The following is a 23,552-nucleotide window of genomic DNA, read 5'->3' on the forward strand; positions in this document are numbered from 1 at the left end:
CAATAGGTGCTATGACGGCACTTATTGTGGTATCATGGAATGTTCAGGGTTTGAATTCACCACAGAAAAGGGGAGCGGTCTATACATTTCTAAATGAAAATGATATAGACATTGCCTTTATTCAGGAGACACATTGGATTAATTCTCCAGAGAGACTCTGGTAGTTTAAGAAATTCCCATTAATATTTTCTTCTAACATGGAGGGGAGTAAAAAAAAAAAAAAGAGGCACTGCTATTATAATCTCTAGCAGAATTAACTTTGAAATGATACATCTAACTGGGGACCCAATGGGAAGATATGTGATATTCACTTCAAAAATTGATGGCATTATTATTATACTTTGGTCAATATTTATGCACCGGGGGACTTTTTGGATGAAATCATGGAAAAGATTGACGAATTAGCATGTGGCAACATTATAATTGGGGGAGATTTTAATTGCGTATTGGACCCAACATGGGATAAAAGTCATAAAAATACTAGAGATCACAAATCTGTAAATATCTATGTATCCGATTTTTCAGAATTTCTAGATAGGAATTATTTATTTGATTGTTGGAGGACTTTGAATCCTAGTGAGAGAGATTATACTTTTTTTTCACATGTCCATCAGACCTATTCTCGAATAGATATGTTTCTGGCGAAAGCTGGGTTTTTAAGTTCTATTATTAAATCCAATTGGATCTATAGTTGTGTCGGACCATGCACCAGTATTCATCAAGGTTAAGTTAGTTGGTCTTAGACCAAGGACAAGGTGGAGACTTAACGAAAGCCTTCTGAAATTAGAGTGTAACATTGATTTTTTTGTCATCAGAAATTGAAAATTTTTTGATTATTAATGATAATGGGGAAGTCCCCACGGCAATGGTATGGTGTACCTTTAAAAGTTATATAAGGGAATTTTTGATTAAACTTGGTTCTGAATTTAAAAGTAAGAAGGGAGAATCTTTGCAAGAGTTAAGAATAAAATTGGCAAATAAGGAACGTTTAAATAAAAATATGGTGAATAAAGACTTAATTGAAGAAATAGCTATCTTAAGGGAAATGATCAAAGATAGAATTTATGACATGGTCAATAAAAATGTATTATTTCTTAAGCAAAGATGGTACCATAATAACAATAAAATAAATAAAGATCTTTCTAATAAAATCAAGAATAACCTTAAAGATAAATCTATAAAAAAAAATCGTCCTAAGGGATGAACATTTAACGTCACCAAATGACATTGCAAATGCATTTGGGGAATTCTATAGATCCCTATATAATCTAGAGGAGGTAGGGAAGAGTAGAGAAGAAATTGATACATTTTTGAGAAATCTTAAACTACCAAAAATTAATCAAAGTTGGAAATGTTGAATGTCCCATTTTTATTATCAGAAGTAACCAAAGCAATAGATAACCTAAAACTGAATAAGGCACCGGGCCCAGATGTTTTTTTCAGCAATGTTCTATAAAAACTTTTCTAGATTTATTTCCCCTATCCTTTTAGAGATGTTTATGAAGGTATCCGTGGATACCCCCTTCCCCAATGAGATGTTGTTGGCTTCAATTATTCCTATACCCAAAGTAGGGAAAGATCTAACACTTATTGCTAACTATAGACCTATGTCTCTTCTCAAATATTGTCTAATCGATTTAAAGAGGTAATTGGAGAACTGATTGATGTTGATCAGTCTGGATTTGTGAGAGGGAAAAGGTACTACTAATAACACACGTAGGATATTTAACTCAATACATAGAATAAATTAGCACAAATGGGGATCTGTTATTATGGGCCTCGATGCTGAGAAGGCCTTTGACAGAGTCAATTGGAGATTCCTTGACTCTGTCATGGGCCAGTTTAGCCTAGAGGGACAGTTCAGATATAAAACTATGCTGTTATATAGGAGTTCTACAGCTAATATAGTTAATAGTGATGTACCGAACTGTCCGCCGGCGGACAGTTCCCGGCGAAATTAGCTTGTTCGCGTTCGCCACGGCGGGCGGACACATGCGCAGTTCGATCCGCCCCCTATTCGTCATCATTGGGCAAACTTTGACCCTGTGCCTCTCGGTCAGCAGACACATTACAGCTAATCAGCAGCACTCCCTCCCTTCCACCCCCTCCAACCTCCCTCCCAGCATCCATTTTCGATTCATTCTGAAGCTGCATGCTTAGTGAGAGGAGGGAAAGTTTAGCTGCTGCTGGTTAGATAGGGAAATTGATAGGGAAATTGATAGCTAGGCTAGGGTATTCAGTGTCCACTACAATCCTGAAGGACTCATCTGATCTCTGCTGTAAGGACAGCACCCCAAAAAGCCCTTTTTAGGGCTAGAACATCAGGCTGCTTTTTTTTTTTTTTTTCCTGTGTAATGTAATTGCAGGTGCCTGCCTGCCAGCCTGTGTGTCAGGCTCACAGCATATACTGTGCCCACTTGCCCAGTGCCACCACTCATATCTGTTTTAACAATCGGTTAAGCTTTACATTTAAAATAAATATTTTTTTTCACTGTAATAGAAGAGCAGTTGCCTGCCTGCCAGCTTCTGTGTGAGGTTGGATGCCTTGCCCATTTGCACAGTCAGTGCCACCACTCATATCTGTTTTAACAATTGGTTAAGCTTTAGATTTAAAATAAATAATTTTTTTTCACTGTAATAGAAGCATCTGGGTGTCAGGCCTACTTCAGCGTGTGCTCTGCAGACCTGTGCCAGCGTGCTTTGACAGTTGCCAATCATATCTGGTGTCTCTTTAGCGTGTTTTTACAAAGAAAAAAGGTTTCCAGTGTAAGCTAATAGCAGCCAGTCAGTGTCCTTCAAGCGGCTCTGTCAGGCCTTCCATCAGCGTGTGCCCTGCACAACCCTGCCAGCGTGCTTTGACAGTTGCCAATCATATCTGGTGTCTCTTTAGCGTGCTTTTACAAAGAGAAAAGGTTTCCAGTGTAAGCTAATAGCAGCCAGTCAGTGTCCTTCAAGCGTCTCTGTCAGGCCTTCCATCAGCGTGTGCCCTGCACAACCCTGCCAGCGTGCTTTGACAGTTGCCAATCATATCTGGTGTCTCTTTAGCGTGCTTTTACAAAGAAAAAAGGTTTCCAGTGTAAGCTAATAGCAGCCAGTCAGTGTCCTTCAAGCGGCTCTGTCAGGCCTTCCTTCAGCGTGTGCCCTGCACAACCCTGCCAGCGTGCTTTGACAGTTGCCAATCATATCTGCTGTCTCTTTAGCGTGCTTTTACAAAGAAAAAAGGTTTCCAGTGTAAGCTAATAGCAGCCAGTCAGTGTCCTTCAAGCGGCTCTGTCAGGCCTTCCTTCAGCGTGTGCCCTGCACAACCCTGCCAGCGTACTTTGACAGTTGCCAATCATATCTGGTGTCTCTATAGCGTGCTTTTACAAAGAAAAAAGGTTTCCAGTGTAAGCTAATAGCAGCCAGTCAGTGTCCTTCAAGCGGCTCTGTCAGGCCTTCCTTCAGCGTGTGCCCTGCACAACACTGCCAGCGTACTTTGACAGTTGCCAATCATATCTGGTGTCTCTTTAGCGTGCTTTTACAAAGAAAAAAGGTTTCCAGTGTAAGCTAATAGCAGCCAGTCAGTGTCCTTCAAGCGGCTCTGTCAGGCCTTCCTTCAGCGTGTGCCCTGCACAACCCTGCCAGCGTGCTTTGACAGTTGCCAATCATATCTGCTGTCTCTTTAGCATGCTTTTAAAACCAAAACTTTGTTTCCACTGTAATAGAAGAGCAGTTGCCTGCCTGCCAGCTTCTGTGTGAGTTTCACAGTGGATACTGTGCCCTCTTGCCCAGTGCCACCACTCATATCTGTTTTTACAATAGCTTAAGCTTTAGATTTAAAATAAATAATTTTTTTCACTGTAATAGAAGAGCAGTTAGTTGTCTGCAAGCGTCTGGGTGTCAGGCCTACATCAGCGTGTGCTCTGCAGACCTGTGCCAGCGTGCTTTGACAGTTGCCAATCATATCTGGTGTCTCTATAGCGTGCTTTTACAAAGAAAAAAGGTTTCCAGTGTAAGCTAATAGCAGCCAGTCAGTGTCCTTCAAGCGGCTCTGTCAGGCCTTCCTTCAGCGTGTGCCCTGCACAACCCTGCCAGCGTGCTTTGACAGTTGCCAATCATATCTGCTGTCTCTTTAGCATGCTTTTACAAAGAAAAAAGGTTTCCAGTGTAAGCTAATAGCAGCCAGTCAGTGTCCTTCAAGCGGCTCTGTCAGGCCTTCCTTCAGTGTGTGCCCTGCACAACCCTGCCAGCGTACTTTGACAGTTGCCACTCATATCTGGTGTCTCTATAGCGTGCTTTTAAAACAAAAACTTTGTTTCCACTGTAATAGAAGAGCAGTTGCCTGCCTGCCAGCTTCTGTGTGAGTTTCACAGTGAATACTGTGCCCTCTTGCCCAGTGCCACCACTCATATCTGTTTTTACAATAGCTTAAGCTTTAGATTTAAAATAAATAATTTTTTTCACTGTAATAGAAGAGCAGTTAGTTGTCTGCAAGCGTCTGGGTGTCAGGCCTACTTCAGCGTGTGCTCTGCAGACCTGTGCCAGTGTGCTTTGACAGTTGCCACTCATATCTTGTGTCTCTATTGCGTGCTTTTACAACCAAAATTAGTTTTTCACTGTTATAGATTGAATAGCAGTTACTTGTCTTCAAGCGGGTGTCTCAGGCCTACAGTGTGTGCTCTGCAGAACTGTTACAGTTCACATTGCCAATCATATCTGGTCTCACAGTAGCTTGCACGCATAGTACCACTAATCCCCCAAAAAATGACAGGCAGAGGCAGGCCACCCCGCAGGGGCCATCGTGGTCGTGGTGCTGTGATTCCCTTTTGCCCTAGAATAATGCCCAGTTTTCAGAAGCCACGTACCCTGAACTTGAAAAGTTCTGAGGACATAGTTGACTGGCTAACACAGGACACCCAATCTTGTACAGCCTCCGCTCGGAACCTTGACGCACCATCCTCCTCCAGCTTAGCTTCAGGCACCTCTCAAGATAGCACTCACCCGCCTGCCGCCACCACCAAAACTAGCACCACAGCCGCTTTACTTGGTATGTCAGAGGAGTTACTCACACACCCGTTTGAAGAAAAGAGTGATGCGCAACCATTATTGCTAGAGGATGTAGATAACAGGGATATGTCTCAGGCAGCATTAAACACATGGAGGTACGGTGTGATGATGATGATGATGTTGTACCCGCTGCTGCTTCCTTTTCTGAATTGTCAGATACAAGCGAAGCGGTTGATGATGACGATGCATCCATGGATGTCACGTGGGTGCCCGCTAGAAGAGAAGAAGAACAGGGCAAAAGTTCAGATGGGGAGACAGAGAGGAGGAGGAGGAGACCAGTTGGAAGCAGGGGGGGGTCGTCGCAAGGAGCTAGTGGCACAGTCAGACAGCATGCATCGGCACCCGGGGTCAGCCCCGACAGCACGCCAATCAACGCATGCTGTGTCCACCACCAGAATGCCGTCATTGCAGAGCTCAGCAGTGTGGCATTTTTTTTGTGTGTCTGCCTCTGACAACAGCGATGCCATTTGCAACCTGTGCCAAAGGAAACTGAGTCGTGGGAGGTCCAACACCCACCTAGGTACAACTGCTTTGCGTAGGCACATGATCTCACATCACAAACGCCTATGGGATCAACACATGAGTACAAGCAGCACGCCTACTCTAAGCCGCCATCCTCCTCCTGGTCCAGCATCTTCAGCCACGTCAACCACTGCTGTCCTTCTTGCCCCCTCTCAACCATCCGCCACTCCGTCTCCCGCCTTGAGCAGTTCCCGCTCATCTGCCCACAGTCATGTGTCTGTCAAGGACATGTTTGAGCGTAAGAAGCCAATGTCACCAAGTCACCCCCTTGCCCAGCGTCTGACAGCTGGCTTGTCCGAACTATTAGCCCGCCAGCTTTTACCATACAATCTGGTTGAGTCTGAGGCGTTCAAAAAATTTGTAGCTATTGGGACACCGCAGTGGAAGGTACCCGGCCGGAATTTCTTTTCACAAAAGGCAATCCCCAACTTGTACTCGATTGTGCAAAAGGAAGTCATGGCATGTCTGGCACACAGTGTTGGGGCAAGGGTCCATCTGACCATTGATACCTGGTCTGCAAAGCATGGTCAGGGCAGGTATATCACCTACACTGCGCATTGGGTAAACCTGCTGACGGCTGACAAGCAAGGAATGCGTGGCATTGCAGAGGAGTTGGTGACACCGCCACGAATTGCAGGCAGTCCTGCTGCCACCTCCTCTACTCCTCCTACTCCATCCTCTTCCATAATCTCCTCGGCTGAGTCCTCTTGTGCCGCTGCTTCTTGCTCCACATCAACGGCACCCCCCCAGCTCCCCAGGTACTATTCCACATCCCGGATACGGCAGTGTCACGCCGTCTTGGGTTTGACTTGCTTGAAAGCAGAGAGTCACTCCTGTCCGCCCTGAACGCACAGGTGGAAAAGTGGCTGACTCCGCAGCAACTGGATATCGGCAAAGTGGTGTGTGACAACGGAAAAAATTTGATAGCGGCATTGAAGTTGGGCAAGTTGACACATGTGCCGTGCATGGCACATGTGTGTAATCTGATCGTACAACGCTTTGTGCATAAGTACACAGGCTTACAGGACGTCCTGAAGCAGGCCAGGAAGGTGTGTGGCCATTTCAGGCGTTCCTACACGGCCATGGCTCACTTTGCCGATATCCAGCGGCGAAACAACATGCCAGTGAGGCGCTTGATTTGCGACAGCCCTACACGTTGGAATTCAACACTCCTAATGTTCGACCGCCTGCTCCAACAAGAAAAAGCTGTTAATGAATATTTGTATGACCGGGGTGCTAGTCAGTCGCAGTTGTGTGTGTGCGTGTGTATGGCTGTCTGCCTGTGTGTGTGTGTGTGACAGGGTGAAGATTTCTTGCACAGGGCGCCCAAAGGCCTAAGGCTGGCCCTGCGCATGGGTCAGTGGCTCTGCACCAGACTTCCCTCCAATTGATCAAAGTTAAAGGATTTCAAGTGGACTGATTACAATTACAGGGCCTCTAAAGAGTCCTGTATTGTTATTTGTCGTCACTACCTTCCCGCGTCGGGAGTGGGTCATTTGCGCCCCTGCTGCCTTCCTTGCATGTGGTAGCTGTTTGTCAGGGATTTGTCAATCCATATCTGCCAAGTGACCCTATGTAGGGGGAACAGTCCCTATTCTGCTCTGTGTCAGTGTGTATCATGGTCTCTGTGGACAAGGAACAGTCTCTATTCTGCTCTGTGTCAGTGTGTATCAGGGGTTTTGAGGACAGGTGTCAATCCATATCTGCCAAGTGACCCTATGTAGGAGGAACAGTCCCTATTCTGCTCTGTGTCAGTGTGTATCAGGGATCATTAGGACAGGTGTCAATCCATATCTGCCAAGTGACCCTATGTAGGAGGAACAGTCCCTATTCTGCTCTGTGTCAGTGTGTATCAGGGATCATTAGGACAGGTGTCAATCCATATCTGCCAAGTGACCCTATGTAGGAGGAACAGTCCCTATTCTGCTCTGTGTCAGTGTGTATCAGGGATCATTAGGACAGGTGTCAATCCATATCTGCCAAGTGACCCTATGTAGGAGGAACAGTCCCTATTCTGCTCTGTGTCAGTGTGTATCAGGGATCATTAGGATAGGTGTCAATCCATACCTGCCAAGTGACCCTATGTAGTTGGAACAGTCTCTATTCTGCTCTGTGTCAGTGTGTATCATGGTCTCTGGACGGTGAACAGTCTCTATTCTGCTCTGTGTCAGTGTGTATCAGGGGCTTTGAGGACAGGTGTCAATCCATATCTGCCAAGTGACCCTGTGTAGGGGGAACAGTCTCTATTCTGCTCTGTGTCAGTGTGTATCAGGGGTTTTGAGGACAGGTGTCAATCCATATCTGCCAAGTGACCCTGTGTAGGGGGAACAGTCTCTATTCTGCTCTGTGTCAGTGTGTATCAGGGATCATTAGGATAGGTGTCAATCCATATCTGCCAAGTGACCCTATGTAGGGGGAACAGTCTCTATTCTGCTCTGTGTCAGTGTGTATCAGGGCTGGGCTTTGGGGACAGGTGTCAATGTTAGGTGATGTCTGCCCTTTATGGATTAAAAGCAGACTCTGCATCAACTGTGCAATTTTCCATGGGAGTTTTGCCATGGATCCCCCTCTGGCATGCCACAGTCCAGGTGTTAGTCCCCTTGAAACAACTTTTCCATCACTATTGTGGCCAGAAAGAGTCCCTGTTGTTTTTAAAATTCGCCTGCCCATTGAAGTCAATGGCGGTTCGCGCGGTTCGCCGGTTCGCGAACATTTGCGGAAGTTCGCGTTCGCCGTTCGCGAACCGAAAATTCCGGGTTCGCGACAACACTAATAGTTAATTCCTTTGTTGAGTCTGACCTCTTTGAGGTTAAAAATGGTACTAGACAGGGGTTCTCTTTGGCTCCCCTGTTATATATCCTTACAATTGAACCTTTAGCCACTTTGATCAGACAGAATACTAATGTAAAGGGGGTCAAGTCTCTCAACGGGGAAATCAAGGTTTCCCTCTTTGCAGATGATGTCCTCCTTATCTTGACGGATCAAATGGTTTCAATTCCATCGGTATTGGATGCTATATCTATCTAGAGCAGTTTTTCTAACTACAAGGTTTATAAGAAAAAAACGAAAATCTAAGCCTCTTTTCTATCTGAGGCTCAGAAAGATCTTCTGACTGCACGTTTCCAGTTTTTATGGGCAAAGGACACTATTGGCTACTTGGGGATTAAAATATCTTTTGATATTGATAGGATGATACAAACGAACTATGACAGTCTATTAAAAGATTTGCAACAACAGGTAGACAAATGAAGGAAGATTGAGTCCTCATGGATAGGAAGATTAAATATGATCAAGGAATTCTTGATACCTAAACTTGTATACTATCTTAGGGCGATTCCTTATAGAGTGGGGAAAGGTATGCTTAACCATTTTCAAAATCTGATTTCTAAATATATTTGGGCAAATAAACCACCTAGGATAGCATTTGATACTCTCCGAAGGAGTTATCAGAAGTGAGGAATAGCATTTTCAGATGTCGATAAAATCCATGAAGCATGTATGGCGACTCACCTTTTACAGTGGCTAGACGGGGACCAGGGAAATAAATCATGGCTTACTCTAGAACAGGTATAAATTGTCTGTTCTTTTTTGGATGGGTATTTTGAAACTAGGTGAATTGGATACCAAGCATTTTTCCAATAGAATATTGATCGATATGATTAATACCTCAAAAACCTTAAATAAAAAATTGAAATTGGAAGACAAATTACTATATAGGGTTCCATTAGTGGTTCTACAACATGCAATGGATAATATAAATGTTCAACCCTGGACACACCTAGGCATATTGAACATCTCTGATTAATGGGATGGATCTAAACCCATCACATTTATACAATTGCAAGAAAAATATAATCTTCCCCCTAGAGACCTTTTTCAATATCTAAGGATTAAATAGTTTCTATTATCTAGGACTATACTTAAGGACCATAATGTTAATCCTCTTATTGTACTATATAAAAAAGGGAGGGATTTCTAGATTTATTAAACTACTAGAATCAATGGAACAAGACTCCCATGCTACCTCCTTTACTAAATGGGAACGAGATATTGGGGAATCTTTTCCACTTCTGGAATGGACTAAAGCTACACCCCTAGTTAAGCGCTGTATATATAGTGTCTCTCTTTACGAAACACATCTAAAGATAATATATAGATGGCATATGGTACCAGCTAGACTCTATAAAATATCATCTGTATATTCTTGGAATTGTTGGAGATGTGGAAATGAGGAGGGCACTATTTACCATATATGGTGGGAATGTCAGGGACTTAATAACGTAAAAATCCAAATGCTTGGTCTTGTTAACTCTATTTTCAAGGAGATAAAAGAAATTAGCCCTCAACTTTTCCTTTTTTTTTTTTTTATTCCAATGGTTTTTATTAAGCGTGCACGGATATTTTACAAACATGTTTAATTATTTCTTCAGTTGTTACAGAATTTTCATAACATTCATAAAACATAGTAATCCAATGTTAATTGTCGGGTAGAGGAACATGTCATTATTGTATCATTATGTTTTTTGTAGTAGCGTGTCATTGGAGAAGGTTGCACATTCTCAGGAGTTTTAAGCATAGCTTCTCTGTGGTCTTGGTTACTAAGGGGTTGTGTAGGGAGAGCACCAGTTGTTTGTTTGGGGGTCTCAGGTGATCGTCAGTGTCTCGGCTCTTTACATGCTTGACGGGGTAGTGAGGTTTTTGGGCTGTGCTTGTTTTGGTGTACTCGTGTCTCTTTTCTTGTCTGGGGATTGTTTCCCGTTCTCTGGCTTGGTCTCTCTTGTTGTCTCTCCTAGTGTCTTGTGTGTTGGTGCCTCGAGTGTACTAGACTTCCTTTTCACGTATTTCTTCTGGCTTCATGTATATTCTGTCAGAGGCTGTTGTATTGCCTATCTCGCTATTTACTTCAGTTAGTCGTCTCTAATCGTGTGTTTGCTCGCTTAGATCCCTCTGTCTCCCTTTTCGTTATTCTTTTGTGTCCCTGTGTGAGGTTGCTCCCTGTGACAGGGATATGGGTTAATGGGTTGGCAGGGCGGCTGATGTGGCTATGTTGAAATGTCCTGGGGATTCCTGTTGTATGTCTCCTTATGTTAGGGAGAGCCGTCCCTTGTTTGGGTGTGTGATGGGATAGTGGGGCACTATGGTGGGTATCAGGGTTGTTCGGGATCAGGCCCGTTTTTCCCCTGGTGTGTGGCATGTGAGTCTCTGAGCTTTGGCTGCGGGCATGCGTGGGAGTGGTGTGTGTCAGTTCGTTGTTGCGAGGGGTTCCTGCGGTGGGGGCAGCACCGGGGTTGGTCACGCTAGGGTGTGTGAGCGTTCCTGGCTAGTAGTTCTGGGGCCAAGGCCATATGGAGGGGGGGAGGTATTTGAGGGTCTCCAACCCCTCGCCCCGCCCGTAACCTCCTCTCCCGGCCCGGAGCTCCTCAGAGACACCCCCCGTTCCCCATCAGTGGTCGATGGGGGTCCTTGCGTCAGTTTCCGTTCATGTCCCTGGGTTTCTCCCTTGGTTCCCAGGTTCCTACCTCAGTGTTCTGTTCTTCAGGAATGGGTATTTTATGGTTGTCTGGTCGTTAGCCATCGAAGCCAGTGAAACCATATCTTTTGGTATCTCTGGGTTTGTCCTCTGGCTGTTAGGATTAGTTCTTCTATGGTTCTCATGTCTTCAACCCTCATTATCCAGTCCTTCATGGATGGGGTTGCGGTCTTTTTCCAGAATGCTGGGATCAGGCTGCGTGCTGCGTTGATTAGGTACGGTGTGATTGTTTTTTTGTGTGTAGCTATTGGTAGGAGTGTCAGATGTAGCAGGTAGTTTTCTGGTGGGAGTTTGACCGCATTGTCTGTTAGCGTGGTGACTGCTTGATGGATCTCCTTCCAAAAAGGCTGGATCCGGGGACATGTCCACCAGATATGGTATAAAGTGCCCAATTCGGTTCCGCATCTCCAACATTCCGGTGCGCTCGACGCGTGCATGGTCGCGAGTTTCTCGGGTTTTATACCAGTGTGATATCATCTTGTACCCAGATTCCTGGTATTTAGTGCATATGGAGGTTTTGTGCATCATTGTGAACATTGTGGTCCACTGCTCTTAGGTTAATGGGTGTCCAAGATCTCTCTCCCAGTATCTTACAAAGTATGGCGGTTGGGTGTCTCCTTTCGGTGTGTTCAGCATTTGGTATAGTAGTGATATGTCGTGTGGCGTGGGCGCCGTTTGGGTGCATAAGTTCTCGAACGGGGTTAGTGGTCTTGCCGCAGTTTGGAGGTCGGGTATTTTTTTAGTGTGCTTACTAGTTGGTGGTACCTGAGTGTAGTCATCGGGGTTGGGGGTTCGGGTGTGGGTAATTCCGTTAGTGGGGGGATGTTCCCGGTTGCCAGGAGATGTTGTAGCCTGCATGGGGTAGGTAGGCCTAGGCTCGTCATGGTTTGGTTGCTGTCGATCATGTGAAATCTAGGGTTGTCTGTGATATTGTACAAGGGGGATATCGTGTGGGCGAGGTCCTTGTTGTCTGCTATTTTCTTCCAGATCATTAGGGTGGCTGATATTGTGGGATGTCCCTTTCCGTGTCCCCTTATCTGTTGTGGGGGCATCCATGGTAGTGTGTGGAGATGGGGTTGGGTGAAGCTTGCCTCTATGGTGATCCAGAGCTTATCTTCTGTCCTTAAGGTCCATTCGGCAATTCGTTGGAGGTGGATGGTTCTGTGATATTTGTTGAGATCGGGGAGTCCCAGGCCCCCTTGTGGTTTGGGTTTTGTGAAGATGTCGTATTTTATTCTAGCCATTCTGTTCCACCAGACATATCTCATGAAGGCTGTGTGTATTTGGGCTAGGAAGGTCTGGGGGATGAAAATTGGGAGTGTTTGCATCAGGTATAGGAAGCATGGTAGGGCGTTGATTTTGAGAACGTTCACTCGTCCCAGCCAGGTGATGTGCGGTATGTCCCATTCTCCGAGGTCTTTAAGTATGCGGTCAAAGAGGGGGGGGAAGTTGTGGTTGAATATGCGGTGTGGGTCTGCAGTGAGCCATATGCCTAAGTATTTTATTGCGTCTTTACACCAGTGGAAAGGGTATCACGCTTTTAGGTTTGTCGTTAGGGCGCATTCGCAGCCGAGGTTTAGTATCTCCGATTTTGTATAGTAGATGCTCAGATTGGAGAGTGCGTTGTAGTCCTCGAATTCTTGCATGATGGCTGGGAGTGAGGCTTGTGGGTATCGGACTGTAAACAGTAGGTCGTCGGCGTAAGCTGATTTCTTACTTTCTCCCCACTGTCCTCGTATGCCTCTAATGTCCAGTCTGCTGCGTACCGCATTCAGGAATGGTTCCAGGCTGAGTACAAAAAGCAGAGGTGAGAGGGGGCATCCCTGTCGGGTGCCATTGTGTATCTGGAATGGTTTTGATAGTGTGCTCTTGACATAGACACATGCCGTCGGTTTGTTGTAGAGGGCTGCGATCCTTATGTGGGGCCGAACCCTAGGTGTTGTAGCGTTGCGAATAGGAAGGTCCAGTCTACCCTATTGAATGCTTTTTCCGCGTCGGTGGAGATTATAAGTGCTGGTGTTGTCCGTATCCTGGCCGCATACATTAGGTTGATTACTTTGGTGGTGTTGTCTCTGGCCTCTCTATTTTTGACAAATCCAACCTGGTCCGGGTGTATCAGCTTCGGCAGGAGGGGTTGGATGCGGAGTGTCAGGATTTTGGCGACAACTTTCAAGTCCGTATTCAACAGGGAGATCGGTCGGTAACTTGGACATTCTGAGGGGTCTTTGCCTTCTTTGGGTATCACTACAATATGCGCCTTTAGGGTGTTTTGGTCGAGGTTCCCCCCATCCTTGATGGCATTTAGCATGTTAAGTAGGTGTGGAGCCAGTGTTTTATAGTAGGTTTTGTAGTATTTAATGGTGTAGCCGTCGGGGCCCGGGCTTTTCCCATTCTTGGCTGTTTTCAGTGCCAGGGCTAATTCCTCTGGTGTTATTGGCTCTTCCAGTGTTTGAGCTGTTTCCGCGTCGATTTTGGACGTGAGGTGTTTGGCGAGATATACGTTTTGTCTGTCGGGTTTGGGTGCGGCAGGGTCTCCCATTTCCTCTCCCTGGCTGCGGAGGTGGTACAGGGATTCGTGGTACAGTCGGAAGCCGTCCGCTATCTCCTTTGGGGTGTGGCGGGTAGCTCCTTTGAATTTGATCTCTAAGATAAAGCATTTTTGTCTGGCTTTCCTTAGGGCCTTTGCCAGGAGCTTGCCACTCTTGTTGCTGAATTCATAGAAGGTCTTCTGGGCTTGTCTGTATTGGAAGGCGATCCGTTGGGAGAGGTGGGTGTTCAGTGATGCTCTCACCGCGACTAGTTGCGCATAGGTGTTGTCGTTGAGTGTGGTTTTGTGCTGTTTTTCCAAGTCCGTCACTTTCAGCAAAAGGTTTGCTGTTTCTAGCGCGCGCTGTTTTTTCCGTTGTGCGCCATGTCAAATCAGGATGCCGCGTATCACACATTTGTGTGCTTCCCACACCTTGTCCGGAGTGGATTCCGGTGTGTTGGTGTGTTCTATTTGGGATTTTATCTCCGTCTGGATTAAGGGGTCTTATAACAGCGACTCGTTTAGTCTCCAGGTCCATTGTTTCTGGTATGGTGTTGGCGAGGTTATCGTGATAATGACTGGGGCATGGTCCGACCAGGACATTGGGGCTATTGTCACAGAGAGGAGGTCATCTAGGTGGCGGTGGCGGAGGAAGAAGTAGTCTATGCGTGAGTACGAATTGTGAGGTGGGGAATAGTACCTGTAATCCTTCTCTGTGTGGTGCAAGGTGCGCCAGCAGTCTGACATTTGGAATTCATGCAGGGTCGTTCGCATGCCTCTGAGTACATGGTCTGGAAGGGTTGAGTGGCCTGCGGATGTGTCCAGTCTCGGATCCAACAGTGCGTTAAAGTCGCCACCAAGGATTAGTGTGCTGTCGCTGAAGAGGTCTAATGCTGTCAGGGCTTTCCTTAGAAAGGGTTTTTGTCCCTTGTTAGGGAGGTATAGGTTGGCGAAGGTAAAGCGTGTGGCATGGATTGTGCCCTTCAGGAAGAGGTATCTTCCATTTGGGTCTGATAGTTCTTCTTCCAGTTGGAACGTTACGTCGGCGGAAAAAAGTATCGCCGTTCCTTTGGATTTTGAGTCCAGGTTGGTGGCGTGGAAATTCAGCGGGTAATGCTTGTTCGAGAACTTGGGCCGCTTGTCAGGTTTGAAGTGGGTTTCTTGGAAGAACGCTATGGATACATTAAGGGCTTTCAGTTCTCTCAGTGCCCTTGCACGCTTTTGTGGGGAGTTGAGTCCTTTAGCATTGATCGTGAGGAGTTTGAGGGCCGGTTTTTTAAAAGATTAAAAATCAATATAAAAATTCATATGAAATCAGTCCAATCGACTGATTTCATATGAATTTTTATATTTATTTTTAATCTTTATCTTTTATTGATTATTTTTATTTGAATAAATTTTGTTTATACCTTCAATTGGAGTTTTCCCTTTCCATTCCTACCAAACTGGGGTAAGGAGGAGGAGATCAAGAGGAGACAAAAAGAGGGTGTTGGATCTACCTTAGAAGATCCTGAGGTGCTAACCATTTGAGCCAAGTGTATTATTGGCTCTATGTTTGTGAGTTACCCATTTATTATTCATCTCAATTTATTACTGTAACAACCATCTGCACTTAGATTTGCTTGTTTGTTATTTACAGATTATTGCAATAGGACCTTGTCTACCCATATCATACTACTGTTTATTAAGGTAAACCTGAGCTCCACTTATTTCTGTTTTATTTGCTTGTCTCGTTATTGGAGGGAACTGCTATATCACACTGGGGATTACTATGCTCTGCATACTCTAGTATGCAGAGCATAGTACTTTAGTGCCTTAAAACCCATCTCTTTAGGAAAGCTTATGGCCTCCAAGACTAACCCTTACCTCACATACCTGTCTCTTGCCCTCTCCGAAAGGGCAGCCCACCTTATTTGATTGTAAATTCCTGTCCTAATGTGTTTTACACCCCACCTCCTATAGAATGTAAGCTCGTTTGAGCAGGGTCCTCTTCAACCTATTGTTCCTGTAAGTGTATTTGTAATTGTCCTATTTATAGTTAAATCCCCCTCTCATAATATTGTAAAGCGCTACGGAATCTGTTGGCGCTATATAAATGGCAATAATAAATAAAAAATAAATAAATAAATACTCCCTTGAGCTTTAATCACTTAGCTCTTGTTCCTAATACGCTCTCCTGGAGGAGAGGTCTTCCCCACAAGGTCCTGGAGGACAGAAGCTTATCCAGGGTGGACGGAAGACGTCGAGGCTCCAGTTAAGCTACAGCGGTTGTGGAGTCTGCGGTGGTTGTGGTGTCCAGTGCGGTGCTTGTGGTCCTCGGCGCAGGCTAGGAAGCGTCCATTAACGGAAGGTGTCCATTACAGTATTAAACAAATATAGTATGATTGTTAGATAGATCGTATGTACATATCTGATGGTTTTCACTGAATATTATATTCTATATAGAAACTTTCGGCATTTAATACTATACAATACCTCTATTGTTATATATTACCACTATGTCCTTGTTTTGAGCAGTTATATTGATGTTTTTTTTTGTTCTTTCTTTTTTTTAAAGTCAATGCTATAAATTGAATAAAAAAAAGTTGATGTTCTAACGCTAACAATTTTATGGTATACTATAATAATACCTTAGAAACGTAAATTCATACTGTTTATAGCCTAAACCAAATTTTTTTTAATTTTTTTGCATGTTTTAACATGTAGCTCTATGTCTAATTGTTTTAATGCGCTGGAGGTACCTTTGGGGTACCTCACACGTGAATGTTAAAAACTTACACACAACAAAAATATATAAAAGAGATATAAAAAAATAATAATAATTACTTTCCCATTCCTCTGGATGGTATTTTTGTGTATTCATCATTCTCTGGTTCTCTACCAGAAGCCCGGGAGTCTGAGAGTTCTGCGCAGTATCTTAGCTGTTCCTGTCTTAGAACTGGGAAACCCAGTTTTGTATCCTGGTCAGACCACCTCACTTGGGAATTTGCCTCAAGTCTCTGACATACTATTTATTATTATGATTCAATCTTTCACCCTTACTTCTAATTTTGTTAATATTCCATAATCTTATGGTAGACATTTAGTAGACATGCCACTATACACTTGTCCAAGCATACAATAAAGCAATTTTCTCAATACCCTTAACATTGGTGATGTTTAGGTGGCATTCTTTCATACTTTTTCGTTCCTTTTTATATACTATGAATAGGATGTATTTTAATATAGGGCTTTTTAACCCCTTAAGGACACATGACATGTGTGACATGTCATGATTCCCTTTTATTCCAGAAGTTTGGTCCTTAAGGGGTTAATTAAATGTCAATTTAAATCTACCACTTTGAAGCATTTTTTTTTCCCTTTAATTGATATGGTTAAATTAAGGGATTCGCCTATTTTAAGTCCCTTAAAGGGGCTTTATGTTGTATAAACAGCTCTGTTATGGCATGCTGCTGGAAAGGATGGAGAGTGAACAGACCCAAATAATATGTAAGATCTGCACCCACAATAGCCCCTATTACCCACTATATTCATTATAGCAGCTATTATGCCCTGCACCCACTACAACCCCTATTACACCCTATATTGACTATTCCCCCTATTATCCCTTGCACTCGCTACAACTTATATTACCATCTAAAGCCCCATAAACAATGCATTCATTCAGCCATATTAACCCCTGCAAGCACTACAGCACCTATTAACCCCATCACCCACTACAGCTCCTATTTTCCTTATATTTAAACCCACTCCTTTAAGAATTGCTATCATCTACCGCCCCCCCCCCCCCCCCCTCCCCCCGGTTATCCTAGACTATTCATTGAGCACTTTTCTTCCTGGCTTCCCCACTTCCTCACATCTAGCATTCCTTCCCTTATACTTGGGGATTTCAATATCCCAATCAACAACCCCAATTGCACTGATAAATCTCGTCTGCTGTCTGTAACCTCCTCCTTTGGCCTTACGCAATGGTCCAATTTAGCAACCCATACAGCGGGAAACACTCTTTATCTTGCCTTCACCATCCTCTGTACTGCCTCTAATCTCTCCAATATTCCTTTTCCTCTATATGACCACCATCTGCTGACTTTTGACATTGGCATACCTAAGACCCAATTGACAACACCGTCTGAACATCACTCTTACAGAAACCTCCAATGTCTTGACCTAGAGCATTTCTCCACTAATCTCCAAACTCTCCTTGTACCTATCTCAAACCTCACATGCCCTAGTTCTGCAGCCTCCTTCTACAATTCCACCCTCTCGTCTCAACTAGACATCATGGCACCTTGTATATTTAAACACCGCAGGCTCCCCCAAAAACAACCCTGGCACACCAAGCTCACTCAATACCTCCAAAGATGCTCCAGAACTGCTGAACGCTGTTGGAGAAAGTCTCACTGTGCATCTGACTTTCTCCACTATAAATTTATGCTGAGCTCATACAGCTTGGCTCTTTCCTCTGCAAAAGTTAATTACTTCAATACCCTCATAATCACACTCTCCCTTGAACCCAAACGACTATTTCACACATTTAACTCTCTTCTTCGCCCTGCTGTTCCTCCTCCACCTACTAACTTGACTGCCTCAGACTTTGCAACTCACTTCACTGACAAGATCTCTACAATCAGAGAAGAGATTTCTCATCTTTCTTCTTCCCCTTACAATACTTCCCCTCACTTCACTCCCTCTGATGTTCATTCACACCTGCTACATTTGAAGAGGTTTCTGCTCTGCTCCAGTCCTCCTGCCCCACCACCTGCTCCCTAGATCCAATTCCCTTGCATCTCATACGTACTCATAGAAACATAGAAACATAGAATTTGATGGCAGATAAGAACCATTCGGCCCATTTAGTCTGCCCAATTTTCTAAATACTTTCATTAGTCCCTGGCCTTATCTTATAGTTAGGATAGCCTTATGCCTATCCCACGCATGCTTAAACTCCTTTACTGTGTTAACCTCTACCACTTCAGCTGGAAGGCTATTACATGCATCCACTACCCTCTCAATAAAGTAGTGCTTCCTGATATTATTTTTAAACCTTTGTCCATCTAATTTAAGACTATGTCCTCTTGTTGTGGTAGTTTTTCTTCTTTTAAATATAGTCTCCTCCTTTACTGTGTTGATTCCCTTTATGTATTTAAATGTTTCTATCATATCCCCCCTGTCTCGTCTTTCCTCCAAGCTATACATGTTAAAAAAAAGGTGATTTACTCAAATTTTTCCAACACCACGTGTGTCCAGTTGGGGCTGGTTCCTACACCCCCCCTCCTTTGTCACAACTCTCACCATGACCTCCAGACATGGTTGTCCCCAAAGTGCCCAACAGTGGAACCTGAAGGCCTTATGCATCCCAAGCCTTTGTTCCTGCCGCTAAGCCACTATTTCAACTCTGTCTTCTTCTCTTTCTCCAACTCTCACTAAAATTCTCAATCTCTCTCCTCTGGTATATTCCCATCGCCCTTCAAACATGCAACTGTAACCCCAATTCTAAAGAAGCCCAATCTTGACCCTAACTGCCCATCCAACTATCGTCCTATCTTGCTACTGCCTTTTGCATCCAAGATCCTTGAAAGAATTGTGTATGCGAGATCGACAGACTTCCTCGAGTCCAACTCTCTGCTAAACTCGCTTCAGTCTGGTTTCCGCCCTAAGCACTCTGTGGAAACGGCACTGACCAAAGTATCCGATGACCTACTCGCTGCAAAATCTTATGCTCTATTCTAATTCTCCTTGACCTGTCTGTGGCTTTTGACACTGTTGATCATCAACAGCTTCTTCTCATCTTCCGCAATATCGGTCTACAAAATATTGCTCTCTCCTGGTGCTCCTCCTACCTATCCCAGCACTCTTTCAGTGTTTCTTTCTCTGGCTCTGCTTCTTCTCCCCAACTCCTCTCTGTTGGTGTCCTCCAAGGTTCAGTCCTTGGTCCCCTACTGTTCTCCATCTATACTGCCTCCCTTGGTAAACTCATTAGCTCCTTTGGCTTCCAATATCATTTCTATGCAGATGACACGCAAATCTACCAGTCCTCTCCTGATCTCTCCCTGTCCCTCTTGACTAGTGTCTCTGACTGCCTCTCTGCTATTTCTAACTGGATGGCTGCCCACTTCCTTAAACTAAACTTGACCAAATCTGAAATCCTGGTCTTTCCTCCCGTAAGTGTTGTTACTCCTGTGTCTGTCTCCCTCCAAGTCAATGGTGCTACCATCAGCTCCACCACGCAGGCTGGCTGCCTAGGTGTTCTCTTTGACTCTGACCTCTCCTTCAAGCCTCATGTTCAAACTATTGGCAAATCCTGTCATTTCCATCTCAAAAACATTGTGCGCATCCACCCCTACCTAATGCCAGATGTGACTACGGTGTTGGTCCATTCCACTGTCCTTTCTCGCCTTGACCAGGCTGGAATAACATAGGGGCTGATGGAGCCACAGCTCCAGGCCCAGGCCCATTTAAAAAAAAAATTTACACCCTGACTGGTATTTTACTGTCACAGATGGTATTTGAGGCTGCCTGGCCATGTCGGCATTGCAGTAATATCGCAATACAAATGCAGATACTTTTCTCAGAATAAATGGAGATTACTCTGCAATATCAGCACCGGCCAGTAGGGGTCACTGTGTGTGGAGAGAAGCAGCATATGCCTGCCTCTCTCTACTACTCACTGATCCTTGGGGGAGCAGCAACACAGCACAGTCTAGACAGCAGCTCTACAGCTCAGGTAAGTGAGGGATGGGGAAAGGCAGCAGGGACACATGGGGACACTGAGACACTAGGGGACACTAGGGGACACTGAGACACTAGGGGACACTGAGACACTAGGGGACACTGAGACAGTAGGGGACTCTAGGGGACACTGAGACACTAGGGGACACAGACTCTAGGGGACACATGGGGACACAGACACTAGGACACATGGGGACACAGACACTGGGAGACCTGGAAACACTGAGACACTTGGGGACACTGGGACACATGGGGATGCTGAGACACATGGGGACGCTGTGAGACATAGGGACATTGGGAGACATGGAGACACTATGCCCCCATTTCTCCCAGTGTCCCCATGTCCCCATCCAGTGTCGCTAGTGTCTCTGTGTCCCTCTGTGTCCCATGTCTCTCAGTGTGCCTAGTGTCCCCATGTGTCCCAGTGTCCCTATATGTCCCAGTGTCCCCATGTCTATTTCCACAACTGTCCCCATGTCTCCCAGTGTCCCCAAGTGTCTGTCGCCCAGCCAGTGTCCCCTAGTCTCCCAGTGTCCCCAAGTGTCTGTCTCCCAGCCAGTGTCCCCTAGTCTCCCAGTGTCCCCTAATCTCCCAGTGTCTGTGTTCCCATGTCTCTGTGCCCTAGTGTCTTAGTGTCCCCAAATGTTTCAGTGTCCCCATGTCTCCCAGTGTGTCTGTTCCTAGTGTCACAGTATGCCTAGTGTCCCCATGTCTCCCAGTGTCCCCATGTCTATGTCCACTACTGTCCCCATATCTCCCAGTGTCCCCAAGTGTCCCAGCCAGTGTCCCCAGTGTCCCCTAGTCTCCCATGTCTCTGTGTCCCTAGTGTCTTAGTGTCCCCCAATGTTGCAGTGTCCCCATGTCTCCCAGTGTCTGTGTCCCTAGTGTCTCAGTGTCCCCATTTCTCCCAGTTTCCCTAAATGTCTCAGTGTCCCCATGTCTCCCACTGTCCCCATGTCTCTGTGTACCCGGGTCTCTCAGTGTCCCCATGTCTCACTTTGTCCCCAGTATCCTAGTGACATGGGGACACACTGAGACATTCGGACACTGGAAGAAATGGGGACACTGAGACACTGGGAGACTAGGGAACTGGGCGACATGGGGACACTGTGATACATAGGGACACTGAGACACCAGGTGACTTGCGAGACTGAGACACTGGGAGCAATCCATCTATACAGCAGAATCAAACTGTGATTTTACAGAATTGTCTCTGATGTCACTCCTTGTGATTATACAAATGATTAAGGCTGGTATTTTTTTCCAAGAAAGGTGGCAACCCTAACTACTCTTCAAATACTCTTGCTTAACCCCTTAAGGACCAAACTTCTGGAATAAAAGGGAATCATGTCATGTCACACATGTCATGTGTCCTTAAGGGGTTAAAGGAGCACTATAGGGTCAGGAACACAATCATGTATTTCTGACCCTATTGTGTTAAAACCACCACCCTGGCCCCTTCTTGCCTCCCTAAGTATAGTAAAATATAACTTGTATTCAAGTCTGCAGCTGCTGGCTCTGCCTCTGAACTGACTGTCTGCTGACATCATCAGAAGTGGTTGTCTGAGCAAATTACAATACTTCCCCACAGGAATGGCTGAGACTGTCAACTAGGCAGATCAGGGGCAGAGCCATCACAAGTCCATCACAAGTCCAACATAGCCCTGGCCAATAAGCATCTCCTCATAAAGATACATTGAATCAATGCATCTCTATGAGGATAGTTCAGTGTCTGCATGCAGAGGGTGGAGACACTGAATTGCAGTGCTGCACACTTGGCAGTACTGCCCCAGGAAGCACATCTAGCAGCCATTTAAGGAGTGGCCAGTGGAGTTATTTTCTCTGAAATGACAGTGTTTAGTGCAAAAGGCCTGAATGGAATTATTCTACTTACCAGAACAAATACAATAAGCTGTAGTTGTTCTGGTGACTATAGTGTCCCTTTAAGTTTGGAAGCTTAAGAAGGATGTATGGGAACAAAACTTGTGTGGACTGGCTGACAATAAAATTAGTTTAGGTAATGCAGACGTTGGTCTCTCTAACACTGTAGCATGTCCCCTTTCTTTTGCACTTACTACATACACCTTTTCTTTTTCTCAGACTATATACTGGGAACTTCTGCCTGCTAGTAAGAAGGTAAGGAGACAAGTGGACCAGCGAGTGCTAGGGGACAGTCCTTAGAAAGCATGGAGTGAGCGCATCATTAGACGCATTTATGTCAAGCTCAGGGTGCTGCCTGCATAGTATGCCCTTAGTTGGACAGCCTGCAGGATTGGCAGGCAGCCTGATATGCATTCATGCCAGGCTGTCCTTCAAATTCTTTGGACAGGCATGCCCCCTTTTTGGGCAAGTTCTCCCGTTTTGGCAGGTCTGGTCACGTAATTCGCACCAGTGGCCCACCCTTTTTCCCCACCCATTGACTTTCTGCTTCACTTGGACACTGCTGTTAGGGGTTATGGATTTACTTGAAAGATGAAAGCATAAATTAGAGAGAGATTAGCATAGAGTATGTGTTTTCTTATAACTGCATCCTATGAGTTTCCCTCCAGCACCATCTCCATCAGATACATGACACTTGGGAGATATGACTGTTTTAGTGTTTGTGGTCGATAAGATTCCGTAATTAGGCCCATCATAATTGTCATCACCAGGCCCAGTGTGCTCTTAATCCGGCCCTGGCCTTGACTACTGTAATCCGCTTCTCAGTGTTCTTACGTGCTCCCAACTTGCGCCGTTACAGTCCATAATGAATGCGGCAGCGAGGCTCATCTTCCTGTCCTCCCGCACCTCCCATGCCTCACCCTTCTGTCAGTCCCTACATTGGCTTCTTATAAAATATAGAGCTCAATTTAAAATTCTGGTTCTTGCTTTCAAATCGCTACATAATGCTGCTCCCACCTATCTATCCTCCCTTATACACAAGTATGTCCCGTCTAGGCCCTTCCGATCTGCTGAAGACCTACGCCTATCTTCTGTCCGTACTCCCACCTCTCATTCTTGCCTTCAAGATTTCTCGAGGGCTGCACCGTTCCTGTGAAACTCACTTCCCTCCTCCGTTAGATGCTCACCCAGTCTCCACTCCTTCAAAAAATCGTTAAAAACCCACTTCTTCATAAAAGCGTATCAATTAAACTGTTAATAGCTCCTGATTGATTCCTCTTCTGCAACTGTCACTAGTCTAATACTATCCTTGCCTGT

The sequence above is a fragment of the Pelobates fuscus genome, chromosome 6 (assembly GCF_036172605.1).
Source record: "Pelobates fuscus isolate aPelFus1 chromosome 6, aPelFus1.pri, whole genome shotgun sequence".
NCBI lineage: Eukaryota > Metazoa > Chordata > Amphibia > Anura > Pelobatidae > Pelobates > Pelobates fuscus.